The 10,809-nt window shown below is 37.8% G+C and overlaps 1 long non-coding RNA gene across 1 annotated transcript in view; it reads right to left on the minus strand.

Moving 5' to 3' along the window:
- Window positions 1-9,377, minus strand: part of LOC126821610 (uncharacterized) — a 41,227-nt gene extending 31,850 nt beyond the window's left edge. The window contains exon 1 of the long non-coding RNA XR_007680427.1: window positions 9,172-9,377. This is a non-coding gene — a long non-coding RNA (uncharacterized LOC126821610). The remainder of the gene's footprint in view (window positions 1-9,171) is intronic.
- Window positions 9,378-10,809: the final 1,432 nt, after the last annotated feature.

Here is a 10,809-nt window from a genome sequence, read left to right on the forward strand (position 1 = left end):
TCCAATTCTTTAAAAAATAAACATCAAGTATGTAAAGAGAGAAACTATTTGATTATACTTGAAGATATGTTACACTACATTTACCTTTTCTTACAAACAAAATGTTATACTATAAACGTTGCTGTATATAGGCCTACTGGGCGGCTTTGTGTGCGTAAATTATGATTGGTTAATAAAGGTTTCTGGGACCAGTCAAACTGCGCGTTAAAAAACAAATGAGTCACAATACAGAATAAAATGCGCCACTACTGGGTGATATTACTATAGCTACGTCTACACTAGCAGCATTCACCGTCTACACTAGCCTTTTAAATCCCGGTTTTTTCCTAAAAGCCGGCTTTTTCAATTTCTCAATCGTAAAAGCCGGCTTTTTAAAATCCGGCAATTATTGAGGGATTTTTCAAAATCAAAAAGCCGGCTTTTTCAAAAAACCGGCAATTTTATGTGTGTAGACGGTAAATCCGGGATTTATCAAGTACCCGGATGTCATTCGTCCCGAGCTTCCGTACATTCATAACATTGGCATTGCTTCCGGTTCTAAGAAATTGCGGAAAATCTCAAATCCATCTATAGCCTAGCCTATTTAATTTCAACATGCCTAACCTAAAATGGGTTAACGAGGAGTGCTTATTGCTAATTGAGATTTGGGGGCGGGGGAACATTCAAGCTTTGTTTGATGGAACTGTCAAAGACAATAAAATTTACAGGGTTATATGCGCTGAATTAGCCGAAGCTGGCTTCTCTCGGTCCACCGAACAGGTCAAAAGTATGGTGGCTGATAGTGGCCATTTTAAATCTCGCCCTTTTCATAACGCGACAACACGACATCACGACAGTATTGACGCAATCATACGACACTAAATTCTGTCGTATCATCGTGTTATTTTTATCGTAACGTCGAGATGTCGACTTATTGTCCTAGTCTCTTTCTACAAGTCACAAAAATACAGCTGTACTCATTACATCATATATAGGCCTAAGTAGTAGATTTGATAAATATAAAAGAGATAGTAGGAAAACGTTGATTAATTATTTGTTTTCTCAAAATAATGAAACATTTTGTGTCCACTAGTGAATTATATTTGGTATTATATTAAAAAAATCTAGAATTACAATAGCAGGACCAAAGTGAGTTAGCTAAGTTAATTCCTTGAAGAAAAAGTGGTGTCGGGAGGTATCGAACAAGTAAGCATTCATTGCCATGTGTACGACACCCACCAATATTTATAGATGACTGGAGCTATAGTTTAAAAGTGATTTCAGAAGAGAGGGTGGGAAGGGGATTGTAAAAAACCCAAATCGGGTCACATTCTTTAAAATCACAGCATTATCATAGTGCAGCAAGTCACCCCAATAGTTGCAGGAGTTTTTTTGAATGAGGTGGAGAAAACGATTCGCAGCCTGTCATTGAGTCAACTGGCGTGGTTTTGAATCCCCGGTTGTACGTGACAAGGTGTAGGGTCGCCTGTCAAACCTCGTGGGTTTTCTCCGGGTCCTCCGGTTTCCTCCCACTGCTAAAGACCCCTACGCGCAAACGATTTATTGAAATAAAATTAAACCATATGTTAGTCCCGAAATGACCTAATTTGTGTCGAGTGGACGTTAAACCCTACCTCTCTCTCTCTCTCTCTCTCTCTCTCTCTCTCTCTCTCTCCCATTGACATCACTAATGGGATTGAGGCCTAGATGAGTAAAAATAGGCCCAGTAATATCTTCAACTATGAACACACTCTAAAAGCCTCATACCCCCCCCCCCCCGTCACCCAAATAGATGCAGGAGTTTTTTTTATGAGGTGGAGAAAACGATTCGCAGCCGTTATTGACCTTATCGCATATAGGCTTGCATCCGTTTGACACCACTAATGGGAATGGGGCCTCATACGCCCCCGACACCACTTCTTATTCAAGGAAGTAACATAGCTGACTCACTTTTGTCCTGCTATTATAATTCTAGATTTTTTGAATATAATACCAATAATTCAATTTTGGGCGCAAAATGTTTCATTATTTTGAGAAAACGAATAATTAATCAACACTTTCCTATTATCTCTTTTGACGAGTCTTATTGTATCTAATCTGATGTAATGAGTGTAATGAGTACAGCTGTATTTTTGTGACTTGTAGAAAGAGACTATGCCAATAAGTCGACATCTCGACGTTACGATAAAAATAACACGATGATACGACAGAGTTAAGTGTCGTATGATTGCGCCAATACTGTCGTGATGTCGTGTTGTCGCGTTATGAAAAGGGCGAGATTTAACATGGCCACTATCAGCCACCATACAAAAGCAAGTTAAAACGGCTCAAGAAAGAATACGTCGGTGTTCATCGTCTTTTTCCGTTCAGTCAGTGTAGACGCTACACTTGAAAAAGTCGGGTTTTGAAAAAACCAGGTTTTTAAAAAGCCGGCTTTTTCAAGCCTAGTGTAGACGAAGCTTATGTACGGTAAAACCAGAACAGAGAAGATCACACAGAAAACCTCGACATGACATATAAGCTATGGTGATTGGCCAGTAGTAGATCTGGCGTGCAGTGTTGGACGACGTAACATATTTGGTTGGAAGGGACCTTCGGAGAAAATTTTGGAAAATCAGAATGTGATTTGTGACTAATGTAACATTCAGTTTTATAAACCACAACCTTTCTATACTGCAACCAACATAAAGCTCAAATTTACATATTTCATAGAAACAGAATAAGTGTTTTTATGGGGGACTTTTGTTGGGGTTTTTTTTGTTTGTTTTGTTTTGTTTTATTTTTTTGTTTTAAGCTATTTTTGAGAGATATCATTAAAGATTCCCCGTTTCCGTTCAATGGGTAATCGATAATATAGAAATGATTGTATCCTGTACCGCCCACTAAAATCCACCAACAACTAAACTCGGTGGAAAGGCTGAAAGACACGCATGATAACTCAATTACAAGATGAGTGATACCAGTAACTATTCACAATCTTTTCATTACCCTTCCTTACCCTAAACCCTGCTTCTTCGCTGTCGTTTGTAATGTTAATTTCAACATTTCTGACCATTTTAAGGTTATTCTCTCTGCCGCTTTCCATATTGGGAGTGGAGCCATAGTGAGTTGGCTCTTATAAGTTTGTTTATACTAATTCTGGTATGTTTGTTATCACTATATGCTCGATTGTCAGTTCGGAACGTCCCAAATCGAGTGACGGGGAATTCAGCCCTGGCACATGTTTCAGCAGACATGGTTGGTTGAGATATATTCTTATGCAGTCGGAGCATGCGTTGTTGCCCGAAATTCCCATTTTCACTTGACTGCCACTATCTTTTTCAGATTGAGAGAATTCAATTCCGTAACGTTCAATGGAGCATCCCTATATCTCTATTGTTATTGGTTGAGAGCGAGACGACTCTGAAGTTCCTGGTTCATTCCTTATTCAATCGCAACTAATAAACTGCATATTATTGATTCCTGTCAAAAGTATGCTAGCATACATGTGTGTACACAAACTTAAAAACCAATGGCTGAACACCCCCAAAGTTTAGTTCGTCCTTTATTGTGTTTTTTAATACTAAATGAAAAAAATACTGATCAGACAAGGAAAATGTGGCATTTGGTAATGAAGAAATAAAAACATATCCTACAACACAATGTGTAAGTAATTAGTAAAGGCTGGTTCGCAAACGACAAAATAATAATTTTAAAAACGTGAAGAAACCACCAAGCAAGCGTAAACGACTGCCGTTCAATTTGAACTGTTCACGTATTTCACCAAACATAGGTGATTAGAAATTACAATATTTTCTTTTCCAAAATTGAATATAAATCACTTTACATACATTCATATTACATTAATATGTGCTTTTAGAATAATTTTTGTGTATTTCAAGGTTCAAAAATACAGAGCCATACGCCCTTTAAACAGGCAGCTTGCTTATCTTGTTTGACCAAAGAAACAATAGCCAAGATCCCGAAATGGGGTTAAAAGTCCTCCTGTCCTGCTCCGACTAGGTTAATGAAGACGGGCATACGCCATGCCATACATTGTGCCACGAGGGAAATTCTGCCCAGACAGCTGTCTACTCTTATATCGAATTCCGACTACCAAGGGTTCTTTTACGAGCACGCCAATGTGTACACGGGATCTCGGATTTTCATCCTATACGTTGACCCTCTGCCCTGCACCACGGACAAGGAGCAACCACTCCGATAAATCCTGACGAACTTTTTCGGCCAACGCAGGGATCGAACACGGTACCTACGGGTTAGTGAACCAATGTCTTACTCACTGAGTCACTGTGGCTCCCAAACAAGAAACAGCAAACGCATATATCAAGCGAATTGATACGGGAGCCAGCCGTAAGCCAGTCGCAAGCCAGGCTCTTTTTTCGAGGAATTCTATCGGCCAACACTGGGAGCGAATCAACGTCTGACTGACTAAGCCACTCCCACTCCCCATTTTGTACAGACAATGTGCGCCCAAAGCATAGCCTTGGCAATCAAAGTTTGTATGATGAAGACTATGCGATCTTTACGAATAGATGATAAGTGGTATCAGGTATAGATGGCTCAGCCACTTTAACGTTACAGAAAATGGGGTGAAATCAATTAGTAATTTGTATTGAACCATCATTGATTTATTTCTAGAGAAAGCTTGATGTGGTCAGAATATATTTAATTCCATATTAGTCATTGAACCATGCCATTGAACCATGCCACACTTACTTACAGGCGAACTTTCTTTATATCTGAAAATCAATATGATTAGATGTACTAAAGGTTGCTGACAGTTCTACTTCTTAACTCTCTACCTATTGTTTTTCGGTCTATGCGGGGGTGTTCTCTGTAACCAAATCGTTTAAAGTCTCATTGTGAAAGATGAGTCTCCTCGTTGTGAAAGATGAATCTCCCCATTGTGAAAGACGAATCTTTAACGAGAATATCGTTCCAAAAATGGTTCATTTCCATTCAGTATTTACACAGATGTGTTGAATTGAAATCTCATCGATCTATGCTGGTCGCTATATGTAAAATTATGGGCAAACAGAATGGATAGGCCTACTCCAAATCCAATTGAATCTAAGCCGGGAGTTTATCTAGCGTTGGTATTTTGATTTTGTTTTCTTAATTAAACATACATTAAGCAAGAGCTAAATCTGCCTATTGCAGATCTTTCTTTAGGCCTGAAATGTTATATAAACTATTAATTAGACATTTATTAACATAAAAAGACCATAATCAATACTCGATGCCATCTTATGTGTCCGATTTTCATTGGATTTGAATCCGATCTGCTGTTCAACGATTTTAAAATTTAGTTTTCTCGGCTCAGAGTCCAGCAGTTTGACCGAAATTTGCGTGGATTCAGACATGAAAAATTTGCCACTTTAAGATTTGTTTTTCAAAACTGCCTAAAATTTTATGAAAGTGGGAGTAATTCATCAAGTCGTTTGAATATTCATTAAAATCATAAATATTAAAATAAAAAAAATATTGCAGTTTCTAACAAATGTCGAAATGAGTATGTAGCGACCTTTTCGTAAACAATGCATGCTTTCTACGAGTGGTTTAAAGGTAACTTTGGGAGCTAGTCGTCATGGCGGTAGACAGCATATGCTCAGTCTGTATTTGTTGTCCAATCACAGCATTCTCACCTATTGTAAGGAACAACAGCCCCATCCATCTCCGATTGGGTGACGTTGATTGAAATTTAGTTAATAATTTATGTAAAGTTAGAAACAAAATGCTAAAAGATCTCGTCTTTTAATCGGCATATAATAATATTAATTGAAGCATTTAACAGTTCAAGTTCTGTTACGCCCACTGTTGAATAATATCCCTTCTATGAATAACAGGGAGAGCCCCCCCCCCCCCCCCACACACACACCTACTTTCCCAAAGATAATTGTCTCAGGTACTGGGCAAACCCTCTCCTGAAAAATTTATTAGATCCGCAACTGAATAAACGTCATGTTGGTGGCTGGTTGAATTTTTCGGGGCCTGATTTTGAGAACTATAGAAGGCATAAATATAGTGTCGTATGTTCTTACTCCGTGCAATGATTGGTTATATGAATAATATTGCTATTGTGGAGAAATTGGAATGTATTCAGAAGTGTCAATGTGAAAGGACGTGTCATACACATTTCTACCGTGGTTAAGGTGATACCCAAATATTGATGTGGTTGTGGAATATGATCCTAAATGTCATTTTCTAAATTGAAAGTACACTCGTTTTTATCCAGATTTTTCAGAAATGACGCCTCCAAGACGAAAAATCCTGACACATAAGACTTTTATCCAATCTGACAGAGTAGCATTTTAAAAAATCTGACAGAGAAGACTTTTAAATACTAAACTAGGGATTGACGAATTCTATAATTCTCTTTCTTGTGAACTTTCTAACGACACAAGTTATCATCCGGTCTGTATGATATGCATTAATCACGTTAGTGAAATTAAGAACCTTACTGAATTTCAACAATTTCCGTTAATCATTTATAGAGTTATTGTCCTTGATTCGCTTTGTACAATCGTGTGAACACTTCAACGACTAAAGTTATCATTATGGATTATGAAAATTTTTGAAGTGAAGAACACTTTGGGATTTCTGTTTTTAAGAATTATCGCCTGTGAAAGCGCCAATACTGATCAGTATATAATTATTAGTGCCCCGTTCTTGTGGACAGGGCAGTTTATTTCGAAGCCCTACCTTACCCCCCCCCCCCCCCTACACACACACACACCGGTTGAGAATGGGTCAAATCTGCAAAATTTATCGTGGAATCCGCTCCCTAATACGGAAATAAAGCTTCTTCTGGTAGATAGGGATATCTCTCAACTGATGGGTCCAAAAGACACGATCGAGGATATGGAATCTATTATTCAAAGATTGGCTCTTGGCCATGGGGGTTTTATCTATCAAAATTACCACCACCGACTCATTAATCAAATTATTCAACACACACATTACAACTTTAAACAGGGATCTGCAGTGGCTCAGTGAGTAAGAAGCTGGCTCGATACCCCGGAGGTCTCAGGTTCGCTCCTGGTATTGGCCAAGAAATTCCTTATCAGTGGTGCAGAAAGGATAGTCCGGTACGAAAGTGTGCGTGTACACATTTGCGTGCACGTGAGAGAACCCTTGGCAGTTGAAATTCGAAATAAGAGTAGGCTGTAGAACAGCAGAACAGTAGGACGATAAACATTATTTCATTTCACAACTATAAACAACTAAGAATGTAGCAAGAATACACACAAAAAACATCAGCGTAAACTATTCCATTTACTCCATTTTGTGTGAATTTCCGTTCTTTCATTGCGATTTGTTTATAGTTGTATTGTTAATAGTTATTCACGGCTGAAGCCAAGATAAAGACTACAATCACAATATCACATTATTATAAGTAGAGAAATATGTCTATATCTTAGAAATAGAAGACCATGTTTTATGTGCAATTCTATATCGATTCTTCCTTGCAAGACTTTAGGTGAACGGAATGCAAACACACGGTAAACATTGCGTAAATTTGCATACTTAAAGGTGTAACTATAGTTTCATGGAGTAAAAACTGATCATTTTAATTATGAAAGAGAGGACGAACAGTAGTGACTAAGCTTAAACTGCTATGACACGGCTATAATATATTGATGCAATAATTAAAGAGTTGGTTTTTTAATTTCTAATATTTGCAAATGAAATTCTGGTTAATGCGAATCTGTCCAACCTTTTGGCCATTTTTGAACTCCAACATTCTAGATAATCAAACCCTCATCAGAACACAACCCATATCTTTTTAAATTTTAATAAACATTGTCCAACGTCCCCTCTCCAAGAAGGTATTTGGCGGGAAGTTATTTCCACCAAAAGAATGTCAATTTTGGTATATACATGTATATGTATACTAAATCTTACTAGACAAATAGTGGATTCCCTGAAAAAACAGAAATGGTATTACAAACTAGCAGGCTGTCGGTTCGTTGTCCTCTCAACAATGCAGGGAGCGCTTAGTACGTGTTGATCAACTGCATGGCGAGATACTTAAACGTACGAACCTAAATATGTAGAGGATAATCTCCAAATTTACGTCGGCTTTGATATTTATGGACAGGCTGAAAATGGACCTCCCCTCAATCAAGTCACGTGACAAACAAGGCTGCGAAACATAGATTTTTACGGCTTGAGGTAGTTCCCTTTGATTAAAATGTTTTGAAAACCTTATTTCTGAAAACTGTTTATCGCCGACTGTTAGCCCTTTTATCAAAATCGGCCAACATAGACGTTGTTTTTAAGCGAGTATCTCTGATAATTGTTAAAACTGTTTCTTTAGAAGCGTTAAATGTGTATGCTAATCAGTATCAGATTTTAAAGGAAAAGATTACATTTTATATTCCCGGGAAAAGTGTATATATATAGGTTGGTTTCCTGAAATTCAGCTCCTATAGAAAGGTACATTTCCAGTTTCCAATGATTGATTTTGTAACTTTACTTTTTAAATGAAATGCAACGTACTAGCATGTGGTTATTTTATCAGAAATCAGCTCTTCCCGAATGATACATTACGTAAATAATGTTCGTTATAATTAAAAACGATTTTATTTCTTTTTTCTCAAATACACCTCAGCCTATGGCCTTTCTTTTTTTTTTTTTTTTTTTTTTGAATTGTTCAGCCAATATTATAGTTTTCTTTTCAGGGTAACCCCCACCCCACCCAAACATGTAGTAAGAAGAAAGGAAGTGAAAACATGAGAATCATATTGTAAGGGTATACCTATAAATTCATTGGCTGTATTTTCGTATAATTGGGTAGCAATTCCTATCTACGAACAATCTAAAAGTATGTCGTTTATTACGGAAAAGATGCGTCATGTTTATTTTTATAAATGGTTTTCAAACTCGGTGATTTATTCTCTATGCGAGCCGTAAAATGGTTGGACATCTGCTTTTATGAATCAGATGCTTAAAAATAATTGTTTATGTAACAACAGTCAGTTGTTTCTCAATTTAATGTCAAGGTAATTAAAGACCCGCGCAAAAATGTGTCTGATACTGAAAATTTAACACATGGCATTTCTAACCTAAGCCACGGTTTTGAACTTTTCTGAAAGGAAAATATCCAATAACAAATTTCAATGTATAAAAATGTACTACGTTTTTTTTTTTTGTTTTTTTTTTAAAAAATGAAAAAGGAAAAGTACTTACCCGTTAAGACGTATGGTAGTTTCATTAAACTGAACAGAACTTGTAAAGAAAATCCGAGTATACTCATTAAGCGTCTTTCAGGATTCAGAAAAACATCCATTTTGAATAAAATTCTGAAAAACTTTCTTGTCAATCAAAACAAATGATAAGATTGATAGTCATATGGTTGGCTTCAAGACCAGTCTTCTATCATGTGGGAGATTTCATCGTCAACAGACAATTCTTCGCACCTATACCTATTACGCATGCGTATTCAAAACAACCAATCACTTGACTATAAATCTGCCTGCCGCTTGTAATGACAATTCCGTTGTTGTTGTGTCTTGTAGATGTCGATATTGTCTCAGTTGTTGCTATCACAGAGATTTCTTTCACGACCTAGTAGGTATAGTCCTCTCACACATTACAGCTATCGATCGATGTATGACGGCAGAACGATAGGTGAAAACTTTCGTCACCACAGTCCGGTTAATCCTTTGCCTTGCCTTTATTCAGTTCTAGCTGTACACAATAAAGCATTAATTCCAATTAATCAATCAAATCGCAATAGGTATGTCTGAATAATTGATTATATTCATTCGTTGCCTTTGAGTTATGATAATAAAGGCTAGCGATGGCATGTTTAACCAGCACGTTATCATGATTTGTTCATAATCAAAAGCAATTTGAGAAATGGACTAAGATAAAAGTGTGAACATCGATAACAAAAGATTATACGGAAAACAAGCAACTTGCCTGCTCTCAGGATATAACGGGGATTGGGTGACCAAATGGTTTAACGCGTGTGCGTTAGATCAGAAGGTCTGTCATTGAGTCAAGTGGCGTGGTTTCGATTCCCCGCTTGTAGGCCTACGTGTAGTGTAGGAATAGGGCCACCTTTCTAACCTCGTGGGTTTTCTCCGGGTCCTCCAACTGCTAAAGACCCCTACGCGCAAGCGAATTATTGAAATTAAAAAAAACATGTTAGTCCCGAAATGACTTACTTTGTATCGAGTGGACGTTAAACCCCATCTTTGGTTTGCTCTGGGTTCTTTGGTTTTCCCCCATTGCTAAAGACTCCTATGAGAAAGCGTATTATTGAATAAAATTGAACCATGCGTTAGTTCCGGAATGACCTAGTTTGTGTCAAGTAGCCGTTAAACGCTCTCTCTCCACAGAGGGTGTGTTTTTACTCTGTGCTCTCTCTCGCGCGCGCGCAAGCGAATTATCGAAATGAAATTGAAGCGGGTCTGTTGGTCCTGAAATGATATCGCGTGGACGTAAAGTCCCATTTCTAAGGTTACATTAGGAAACTGTATATATTACGGTCTAATTCCCAGAAACTTCTGTCTGTAGTGGGTATTTTACTAATTGGTGATTTTGTCAGATCTTTTACTTATTAACGATGTGCAGGCGACGCTTTGCAATCAAAAAAGATAAATCAGGAAATTGGGTTTATAGTCTTACTCTTTCCTCTTATTTTTGTGTCTCAACTGCATGGGCTAATTAAAATGGACATACGCAATGCAGTGTGTTATAAAGGGTGGTGTGTGTGGGGGGGGGGGGGGCCCGAGCCGCTGCCAACTCCTTATTCGACTCCCAACTTTCACGCTCAACCCCTGCTGGATTGAACCCGAGACCTTGTGATTATTGAGTCAG

This window comes from Patella vulgata, chromosome 5 (assembly GCF_932274485.2).
Source record: "Patella vulgata chromosome 5, xgPatVulg1.2, whole genome shotgun sequence".
Classification (NCBI taxonomy): domain Eukaryota; kingdom Metazoa; phylum Mollusca; class Gastropoda; family Patellidae; genus Patella; species Patella vulgata.